Consider the following 11,740-nt stretch of genomic DNA (forward strand, 5'->3'; position numbering starts at 1 on the left):
TAGATAATATTCCACAGTATCACTATACCATTTTTGGGGGGGGGGGCGGTACCAAATTACTTTATTTGAAGGAATGGTACTAAGGAAAGGACTTGTAGATATTTTGGTACAACTTACAGAAAAGGTAAGGTAACCCAAACATGCATGCACTGACTTGGTGACCAGGGAAGTCACCCCTGTGGCTACGGGAAGCCAGCCTAAGGCTTAGCTCTCATTATCACTATTTCCCAGGGTGTGCTTGTCAAAAAGATACTGTGCCATGCCAGATTCGGGGGCCCCATCGTGCGCAAGTTGGTTACATGGTCACCCAATTCTTTAATGGATTTCACCTGCTCATTCAGATAACGAGTCTCAATGAAGTCACACAAATGGGGGTCATTTTTCTCAGTGGCCAGTTTGTGCAGTTCCAGGAGTGACTGATTCACACTTTTTTCCAAGTGTAGCGCACATTCCGTTGCATTCAGCCCATTCTCCCAGTCATCACGGTCTGGTTTCCTGATATCCTGAAGGAAGATTCGGCCACCCCGTTGGTTCTGCAGCTTCATCAGTTTCTCAGCATGTTCCCTCTCCTCACAAGATTGGTGAAGAACGTATTTGGCAAAGTTCTTCAAAGCCACATCATCGCGGTCGAAATAGTACGCCATGGACAGGTAGACGTAGGAGCCGTAGAGCTCCAGGTTGATCTGGCGGTTGATGGCGGCCTCCGAGTCCTGGTGGGAGTTCTGGCGCACCCGCGAGGGGGACGCGGTCGTCATGGCGGGCGGCTGAGGGGAAACGGTGGCGGTGGCTGCTCGGCGCTGTAACGGCGGCGGGGACCTTGGGGCGGTCGGAGGGCGCCGTGAGGCGGTGGCGAGGGCTGGCTCTGAGCGGCCGGCCGGAGCAGGGGACGAACGCCAGGTTCCGTCCAAGCACTGTTGAAGCAAGAAACCGCGGCGACTCTCCGCGAGGACTGTCACACTATACCATTTTATTTATTTATTTTTTCTTTTTTCGATACGCGGGTCTCTCACTGTTGTGGCCTCTCCCCTTGCGGAGCACAGACAGGCTCTGGACGCGCAGGCTCAGCGGCCATGGCTCACGGGCCCAGCCGCTCCGCGGCATGTGGGATCTTCCCGGACCGAGGCACGAACCCACGTCCCCTGCATCGGCAGGCGGACTCTCAACCATTGTGCCACTAGGGCACCCCCACTATACCATTTTAAATTTAAGTTTCAAGTTTCCTTGAGGATGGTCATTGAAAATGTTTCTACTTTCTATTATTACAATGTTTCAACAAACAAGAGATTCTTATACCTGTCTCCCACTTCACGCATGAGACAAATTCTCTATAACGTATAACTAGAAGTGTAATTGCTGGGTTGAAGGGTATAAACAATTAAAATTTTATAGGTATTATCAATGTGTACTACATAGGCAGTATATTAATTTAGATTTCCACTGAGGGAATGAGCCATGCTACTTGTCCACATCTTTGTCAATGGTTGATACTTTCCAATTTTTTTAATCTGAAGAGTGATTTGTTTCGCTCTGACTTCTGGTAAAATTGAACATGGTTTCATATGTTTAACCACTCAGTTTTCCTCCGCTGTGATATATGTTCATTTCCTAGACAAAGCAAATCTTAAAAGGAATTTGAAAACCACTTTCTCAAAAAGCAATCATACCAAAATTTTGATATATAGGTTGTTAATGTTTAAACTGGTATCTTAATGTATTTGTTTTCATTTTTGTGCATCATAGGGACTAACCTGTCTTAATTTTTCTTAGTGCAAATAAAAATATGCTTCTTAGGGCTTCCCTGGTGGTACAGTGGTTAAGATACCACCTGCCAATGTAGGGAACACGGGTTTGAGCCCTGGTCCGGGAAGATCCCACATGCCACGGAGCAACTAAGCCCGTGCGCCACAACTACTGAGCCTGTGCTCTAGAGCCCGTGAGCTACAACTAGTGAGCCCGAGTGCCACAACTGCTGAAGTCCGCGCTCCTAGAGCCCATGCTCCACCACAAGAGAAGCCACCACAATGAGAAGGCCGCGCACCGCAATGAAGAGTAGCTCCTGCTCGCCGCAACTAGACAAGGCTCACGCACAGCAACAAAGACCCAATGCAACCAAAAATTAAAAATAATAAATAAATTAATTTTTTAAAAATATACTTCTTAAATATGGTAGCAAAACAAATATCTTCGGTGCACCACCCAATGTTTGGCAGATAGTAGGTGCTCAATAAATACCTGCTAAATTAAAAAATAAAAGGAGTAGGGCAAGAGGTAATTTCAGAAGGAGCATTTCAGAACAAGTGCTCTGGTAAAGATAAAACTATACACTAAAAATAAATAAATAAATACACAGCCAATACTTCTTTCTGCTAATCACACTGTCTCTTGTAATGACTTAGATTCATGGTTCCACTTTTCAGGTTCAAAATCAAATGCTTCTAATGCTAATGACTTAACCTAGATGACGTATCAGGGACTCACCATCAAAGTTCTACACACAAGGCTTCCCTGCCCACCCTCTGATGGTGTGTTCTGGCTTTGACTACAAATAAAACAAAGAATATTAATTGAGTGTAGTTGTAGCACCCCTGAGTTTTCAGCTGAAAAAGTAACACATATAAGGACTCTCAAAATATCAAGAAACTGCTTTGACTCTCTTCTTGCTCAGTTGATTTGGATTTTGTGGGCAGATACTTGTAGTAGTTGTTTCTTTCTTTAATATTCTAAAATATACTCCCTCTAGAGATAACTCCATTCATATCAAGCTCAATTTTAACTAATCAGTTAGCTGTTAAATGGGCCATTTCTGAGCTATCATCATTTTAGTAACAGTAACATTTAAAATCTCTGGAATGAGAATTCAAAATAAGCCAACTATAATTTCCTAATGCAGTAGCTAGCTTTTTCTTATAAAACAAAAAAGTTATCCCACTGAAGAAACTACACACTTTGACCATTTTCACCTTGCAATATGTATTCGTCTTGACTCACTCTTTTCTATTGACACCCTTGCAAGTTTGTCTAATATTAATGCTCTGTTTGGAAAACAGCTGGAGTTACAGAAAAGCTGCAACCATCATATAGCTTTACAGTATCTCATAACAACGAATACTAAAACTGCAACCACCCTACTCTCTGGATATTTCCCCAGTGGTGCTCATGGTGAAGGAGATGGGCTTCACAGCAAACCCAGGAGAAATGAAAGAAAGCTACTATCTTAAAGGAAAGCAGGTGACAAGAATATCATGACTTTTATGATATAGGGCAGCATTCTCACACTGGTGTGCTGAGGACTGCTTCCTTGGTTATATGAGATATGGAAAAACATGTTAATATATTAACATGGATATTAATGAATACATTAACATAAATGTCAACCTATCAAATGTTAAATATTAACATCTAATAGTTAATGTCGGTATGGTAACATTAATGTTAACATAGTAAAGCCTTTGAGAAGTTATGGAGTAAAAAATCACATTTTTAACTCTTTTTATCCCTATATCTTCCAAACTTTTTGACCCCAACACCCTTTTTTTAAATGTAATACCCACAGAGCTAATGTTTTATGGAACACAGGGAAACTCTGATATGCAATAACAAACATGATTTATTTGATTTAAACAGTGCGTTTCATTGATGTATTTCATCAACAAATATTTCCTTTATCGATGACTGATATCTACTAACATGAGGTTCTGGAATGCTTTCCCCAGCTCACATGCTTCAGAGAAAGAGTTCTGGACCAAAATTCAGTTCCCCACCCCTACAAATGGCCTTGGATTTAGTCCTTACAAACTGATAAGAAACTCTCTGCCCTGCGGCACTACCACCATCCCCTTGAGTCAAACACTGGGTTTGAGGACGCCTGCACCTCTGTGCCTTGTAATCTGAAGCAAATACCTGAGCTGCTTATCCTGAGGCCCCATGTGAAGATGAATTATCATCAGGCCTGAAAAGATAATAAAGAAGTATTCTGAATCATCCCCCAAATTAAACTGCATTTGTATGTAGTTTTTCTATCGCGGTAAAAAACAGCATAAAATGTACCATCTTAACCATGCTTAAGTTTACAGTTCAATAGTGTTAAGTACATTCACATTATTGTGTGACAGCTCTCCAGACCTTTTTCATCTTGCAAAACTAAAATTCTCTACCCACTGAATAACAATTCCCCAGTTCTCCCTCTCCCTCAGACTCTGACAATCACCATCTTACTTTCTGTTTCTATGAATCTGACTACTCTATATTCTTCATAAAAATGGAATCGTACAATATTTGTCTTTTTGTGACTAGCTTATTTCACTTAGTATAATGTCCTCTGGCCCATACATGGTGCAGTATGTGACAGGATTTCCTTCTGTTTTAAGACTAAATAATATTCCATTTTATGTACTACATTTTTTTATTCATTCATTCATTCATGTACATTTGAGTTGTTTCCACCTTTTGGCTATTGTGAATAATACTGCAATGAACATGAGTGTGCAACTATTTCTTTGAGATCCTGCTTTCAATTCTTTTGGCTATATACCCAGAAGTGGAATTGTTGGATCATATGGTAATCCTATTTTTTTTATTTTTTGAGAAACCTCTATACTGTTTTCCACAGCAGCTGCACCATTTTACATTTCCACCAACAGTGCACAAGGTTTCCAATTTCTCCACATGATCACAACACTTATTTTCTGTTTTTCTGATAGTCATATATAGTTTCATTAGGTGTATTTTTATTGGTTCTAATTCTGAGAAAAATATCTAATAGTTCTTCATTAATCTAAATATTTAATTACCTGGAACACATACAAGTGGTGTCTAAAGAGAAATAAGTCTTTTCTCCAGCATGAAAGGAAAGCACAGTAAGAACCAGTATCTACAAATATGTAATTAAGGGAAACTACGCCCAAAACTCAGAACAAAACAAGTTAATCATTTTTTGCAATTGCTTGATCTTTCATATGATTAAGATGACAAGGATTTAAATCTGTTTTTATTTAGCTATTTGTTTAAATAATAGCATTGAACATTGCAAACAGTATTGTATTCTGCATTGTAATGTGTTTAAAGATATTAAATTTTAAACTGACTTTTTTAACTGTTCATGAAATTCTATGGAAATAAGCATATCAAAATGAATGAATGGTGTGTGTTCCCTGAGACTCAAGGGATTTCTAGGAAGTTTTCCTATCAACATTAACTTAATCTTCCCAGCATCTTTATGGGCTGAAAAACTGAGATACAACAATCTGCCCAAAGACGTATATTTAATAAGTGGTTAACTGAAACTCAAAGCTAGGTGTTCTCTCTCCAAATCCCTACTTCTTTTCACTCCTCCATTAGAAAACATAGTTCTATTTGAATTAGTTCAGTTTTGCAAATATTATTTTTACCTCTTTTTGGGGTCTCTAAATACACCAAACACATCTTTTCTTCAAATAAGGGCTCAATTAATTACATTTTGGACTCTGTGTGGGAAGTTAAAACAAACTTTCGGTGCCAGTACAGCTCCCAGCTGTGAAAAGTCAACATGAAAACAAGGCGTTGTCACACATCCAGACGCAGGTCAGGAGCACACATCCACACACGGGACTTGGCTTATGACAGAAGGTTGTGGACAGGGCCAGGGCCAGGCTCTCCACTCCCTCCTTCCTGCCTGCTATGCCTCAGATCGCCCTTGGATCTCATTAGATCAGCAGAGAGGCCCTCCAAGTCTTCCAAAACCACCAAAGGTTTGTGCAATTTTGGAAGAAGCTGCAACACTACGTTCTGCTAGCAGTCTGCTGGATTGGTTGCCTCACTTTTTTTTTTTTTTTTTAAATGGCTGCCTGGGCCTCTTTCTCTTGTAAGAGAAAGAATTAAAAATTCAGATATTGAATTGTTGATGGCAAATTATGGTTTATCCATAAGAGTTTTGGAATAAGCCATGTGAATTAAAGATTCTTATAACTGGCTCCTTGTAGATTATATATATATATATATATAAACTTATAGATATCTACTACATATTATCTATTATATCTATGTAGATATAGATATACCTACCATGAGCCAGGTGTATCTCCAAAATGTGTTGAAAAAATCAGTAATTGAGCGAATTCTTATGAACTTTGGAAACTTAAAGAGAAAACAGTGGTTAATACCCTGGACTTTAAAGTTAGACATACCTGGGCTTGAGAACATTGCTGAACTTCACTAAGATTTCTTATCTGTAAAAGGAGAACAGTAACACCCACCTTTTAGGATTTCTGAGAATTAAATGTAAAATAATGACAGGCTTTGCACACTTCCTGGCACATAGAATGTGCCAATATGTTGTAGCCGTTATTAGCACTGAGCCTTGGGATCATCTCTCTTGGCATCAATTCCTGTAGAACAATCCTATTAATGTTGAAAATGTAGGTGATTAAGTTGAATCTATAATGACACTCTGACATACCCTGAAATTACATCTTTGAATAATCCTTGGGATCAGTTAGTTTATTCAACACGTCTCTAGGGTACAAGAAAATGTTAGTTATTTGAGCTTTCTAAATTTAGAATCCCAAACCAACAAACACTTACTACTTATCCAAAAGAGGTTTTGATAGTATTTTCTACTACTCAGAACTGTTGGCAAGTTACTTTTGCTTGTACCAAGTTGATCATTCTCACCTCTAGATGAAAAACAATATCCAAAGATCTTTTGGTTGAAAATAATAGAAATGCAACTCAAATTAGCTTAAGTAAAAGGGAATGTATTGCCTCCAGTAACTGAGGACTTTAAGGGTTGATCTAGCTTCACATGGTGCTAAATGCCGACAAAGCTCTAGTTCTCTCCGTGTGTTGGCATCATTCTGCAGAGAGCTTCTTCTATGAAACCTGAGGCTAGGACCATAAGCTTCAGGCAAATATGGTTCTTTCAGCTTGAGAACCCAGAGAAAAGGAACTCCTCTCTCTCCTAGAAGCTATAAATCTTACAGAAACAAATCTTAGAGAAGATTCTTTATGTTTCAGAGTAGGTGGGACACTGTAGTCATTTCACTAGGACCACATGGCCTGGGGAGAGGTGATTCCCAAAAGAAAATCAAGACCTGATTCCTGACGAATGAAGATGGTAGAATGAGCAAGTAAAAACGTTAGATGCCCAGAGCAGAGAGTAAGAGTTGGATTGTCTGAGACCAAAGACCTCAGCACGGCCATCATGGCAACTATTAAAATATGCACTATTTCATGGAACCACATAAAAATGTTTCAAAAGGGCATTGGGGTGGGACATTCTTGATCCATGCTTATTCTTCATGCTAAGCTCCACATGTGGTAAACATCTGCAAAAAAAAAAAAAAAAAGAATAGTTATCCTCATATGTTCTACATCCTAAGCAGTATAGTATGTGTAATTACATGAAAAAGGGGGAAATATATCTTTCCATATTGAAAAAGCAAATAAGACCAGTAATAAGTAATAATGTACAATTACATGAAAAAGAAAGGAAAAAATTTCTCCGGATGAAAAAGCAAATCAGACAATTGATAAAAAATAGTCTAAAATTTTGCCTGTTTCAAAATAAGAACAAAAGAGTTAACATTCTCTAAGCAACTTACATAATACTAAAAAATAAAGTAAAAGGAAGACATTAGCATTACCTGCATTAGCAAATGACTATTGACTAAATTTTTCTAAGTGAAACAGAAATACATTTGCAACAGAAGATGTTATTTTGAATATTAAAAAATACAAAAAAGGAAAGCCCTATCTCCTTTGTTTAGTCCCGATGTTGAAAATAACTTTTAAACTCCTGATTTCATTCTTCAGCATTTCAGCACATGAATGCATAAAATACTGATGCCTCTCAAATTAGAAGATTCTTGCTGAGACCTCAGTGTGCACTGCAAATATGATCTCATCTTTTAGCTTGGTTATGTTCCAAATCCAGGAGTGAGGGCAAGTTTATGATCAGGGAGGAGAAAAAGGAAAATATTTACATAAGCTCCATAATACAACTTTTTTTTTAAGCCCAAAAGAAATCCTCTCTCTATATATACATATATATATATATATATATAAACTCTCTGAACTTCACATGTGGGGGTACGCAACCCAAACAGGGAATAGCCACAAAATATGGGGAAAGAGATAGAAAAAAGCAAAGTCATCCTCTGCAATGGAAACACAAAAAAGAATGAGATGAGCCATCTGAAGATATCTTCCCAAGAGTGACACACCCAAAGTTTGAAACCTTATTACTGATAACATTAGAGTATCTTCCTAAATCACCAGAATATTGCATTAAAAAATCTCATCTGATCCATTTTTATATTGATTTTTTATTTTACAATAAAACTTTGCTACCAAAAAAAAAAAAATCTCATCTGATGCCAATCTCTTAACTTGAAGTTGTGTGGAAAACTGTTCTGTAATGAGGGATCTTCACTGGGGAATTGAGCAGGATTTAATAAGTCTGTGTTTGTATTTTGCCTTAACAACCACAACAAAATCTCATCTGGAAGGCATCAAATTCAAACATTAACTAATTAATTAATATGTAATAAACTGGCATCTGAGAAATGAAATATCGTCAAGACTTTTTTGGTTTATATCCAGAGCCCTTTTGAAGGAGAATGGACATGGTATGCCATATTATACGTGGTAGTTAACTAGAATCACTTTATTAAAATCTAATTTTTCCTCTAATATTCTTAAAATATTTACTAAGTTCTATCATGAGAGTTTCAGGAACTCACCTGTGCCATCCTAATTTACCTAAATAGGGTATAAGTGTAATATCCTTCAGTGATGATATTCGTTCAACCAAATGTGAAAAGTTGACTGTGCAGTCTATTCAGTCAATATAATTAAGACAGATATTTATTCTATTCTGGATAATTCTATGTTAGATCTCTGTTTGAATTATCAAGTTTCTTCTCTAAACATTCTAATTTCGTTGTAAACTCCCTCTTTCATTTTTGATTTAGATTGTTGAATTCATTTAGATTTGGCTTAAGATCCAATCTGCCTTTTTTCACTTCCAATCTCTTGCGAAGTATGACGTGTCCCCCACTTTACCTAGCACACAGCCACTTATGCACAAGGTGTTCAGAAAGTTTGACTTAAATGAATGAGTAAAAGCTCTGAAAAGTTACCAAAAGGAGATACTGTCCCCAACACATTTTCAGCCAGCATCTACACTGCTGCCAACTCCCATTTTGCTGTGCAAATGTGAGGAAACCATTTTTTGTTCTTTCACTGGAGCATTTAGGAAATGCTCATGACTCACGCAGAGAACTACTCCTTTCTGTTACCTTCCAGGTATACTCATTATAGATCCTCACTTCACCCACCCAATCTACTACAGCCTGTCTCCAGCTGCAGTTTCCTTTCTTTAAGTCTCCTTGAGTCAGATCAACGAATTTAAGGGTTGGAAAGAAGGCGACAGCCCACCTCACTGTGCATCCTACTGGGGATTTTCCTACTAGGGAAGAGGTTGTCCCAGCATGTGTGATGTTGTCCCAGAAGTAGCAGTGCTCCCTCAGTTGGCCCCTCTTTCCATTTCCTTTGGGTGACATTTACTGAAGAAATCAGTTGAAGTCTGGCCTCTAGCGTGCAACAATCTCAAGTTTGAATCCTGACTCTACTACCTGTGTGACCAAAGGTCACTTAACTTCTCTAAACCTCACTTTCCTCATCCATAAAAGTGGGATAATAATTGTTGCTGTGAAGATTAAATGATACATTGCATTTCATTTAAAGCACCTAGCACAGCACTTATTAAATGTTAGTTATCATTAGAATCTGTTGTTAGACATTAATTTAAAAGTTGATTATTATTCCTATTTTGGATTCAAAAGGCAATCTAAATTTAAACAGATGTACGGTTTTCATTTAGCCCTAGCTTGGCACAGTAGAAAGCTAAAGGCCAAGGTCCAGACTTCAGCCTTGCTACCTATTATCAATTTGTATTCAGAGAGGTCTCCTCCTTATGAGGAATTATGAATTATGTCTGATCATACCTGCTTCTCCACATATGTCAAGTACCTGGCTCATAGTAGATACTAAATAAATGTCAGTTCCCACTCTCCAGTTCAGAACAGATCACTCTAACAAGGTTCTAAATTTAAAGTAAAGTGACTAATAAGATCAAAGGGTATCAGATAAAACATCAAAATATATTACCAGCTCTGCCACTAACTAGTTAGGTAACAAACATTTTGGTTTTCCTTTGTAAAATACAGAGAAAAGCATAATTTTCTAAGATGTAGACAAATTCAATCATAAAGAAAGTTACCACTTATACGGCAAACTTTAAGTGAGCTAACAGGATGAATTTCATATTTTTTTAAAACAAGAAAAGTAATATATTGTAGTATAATATTTATCTCATAGGTGTTCTTGAACTTAATCCATGATGAAATCTAGGGATATTTTAATACCATGTGATTGATTATTGGATTAAGAAAAGATATGGTTAAATGTTAAGCATTTCACTTCCACCTCGCAGGACAGAAGATCCCTGAGGCTGGATTTTAAACTCTTTAGTTCACTTCTGTATCCTCAACACCTTGAACAGTGGCTGATACGTAGGAAGCACTTAAGTACTTGCTCAGTTAGTGAATAAAAGAGGGATGAAAAATGGTTCTTTATGACATGCTGTCAGAAATCCTATTTCAGATTGCCTGATGTTTAGAAGTTGTTATCCTTCCACTTCTAGGCAGTCTCTTCAATCTTTAAATGGTCTGTTAGGCTAGAGTGTCTACGTCTCTGTAAACCTAGTAACGCAGGTGAGATCTGTTGAAGTACTGGTTTTGTTTTTTAAATAAACTTTTGTAGGTACAAATCATAGTGCAATTTTAACAAGAAGCAAAGATTTGAGGCTTTGACTCTGCAAAGTCAAAACAACTAATTGAAAAATATACTTTGGACTTCCCTGGCAGTCCAGTGGTTAAGACTCCACACTTCCAATGCAGGGGGCACAGGTTCGATCCCGATCCCTGGTCCGGGAGCTAAGATCCCACATGCCCCACGGCACGACCAAAAAAAACAAAAACAAAAGACAAAACTTTTAGTTTTAAAAAGATGGCATTATCTTATCTCAATCAAATGCTTTGACTTGTAGCTCTACTAAATGCCTTCTTGTTTGGGCAGGACATTAAAACTACCTTAGTTATGCCTATTTTGAGACTGTTAACCCAAGAATTCTATTTTGTTTGAGATAAACAAGATGTCTTGTCATCCAGAAGACAAGACATCTTGTTTTTCTGTTCAGGCAATTATGGATAGGTAGCCTGCTATTTATCCTCCAAATACTTTAAATACGCCCCCAAACAATGAGATCCATGAAACTGGAATGAACCTTTAAAAAATATGAATAATAAAGATAATTATGATAATAGATTCTGTTGAGTACGTTTTCAATATTTTCTCATGCACACTTTTATTTTTTAAAGTACTCTACTAAAAACACACGCTTGAAGTATCAAAAAATATCAATTAAGACAAAAAATAAGCACTTTCATTTATTTGCCTTTTTACATCCACAAATACATAGAAAATACAGCATCCACATACAGAATTTTTTAGAGGAACGAAATATGTTCGCGGTGGAATGTCTCTGATGTTTACATTAAAATGAATGCAGATACCAATCTCTCAAATGTTCTCAAGACTTCCTTTATGTCCTAGACAAAGAAGAATCCTCTGATTTAATATTTAGTTTGTTAATTAATCATCATAGTTCCGCATTAAAAAAAAAAAAGCCCAATATATTTTA

General features: G+C 37.4%; 1 pseudogene; it reads right to left on the reverse strand.

The window, feature by feature from the left end:
• Positions 1-204: 204 nt before the first annotated feature.
• On the reverse strand, positions 205-755 carry LOC136129029 (ferritin heavy chain pseudogene; annotated as a pseudogene).
• Between the last annotated feature and the right edge of the window lie 10,985 nt (positions 756-11,740).

This window comes from Phocoena phocoena, chromosome 1, assembly GCF_963924675.1.
Source record: "Phocoena phocoena chromosome 1, mPhoPho1.1, whole genome shotgun sequence".
Taxonomy (NCBI): domain Eukaryota; kingdom Metazoa; phylum Chordata; class Mammalia; order Artiodactyla; family Phocoenidae; genus Phocoena; species Phocoena phocoena.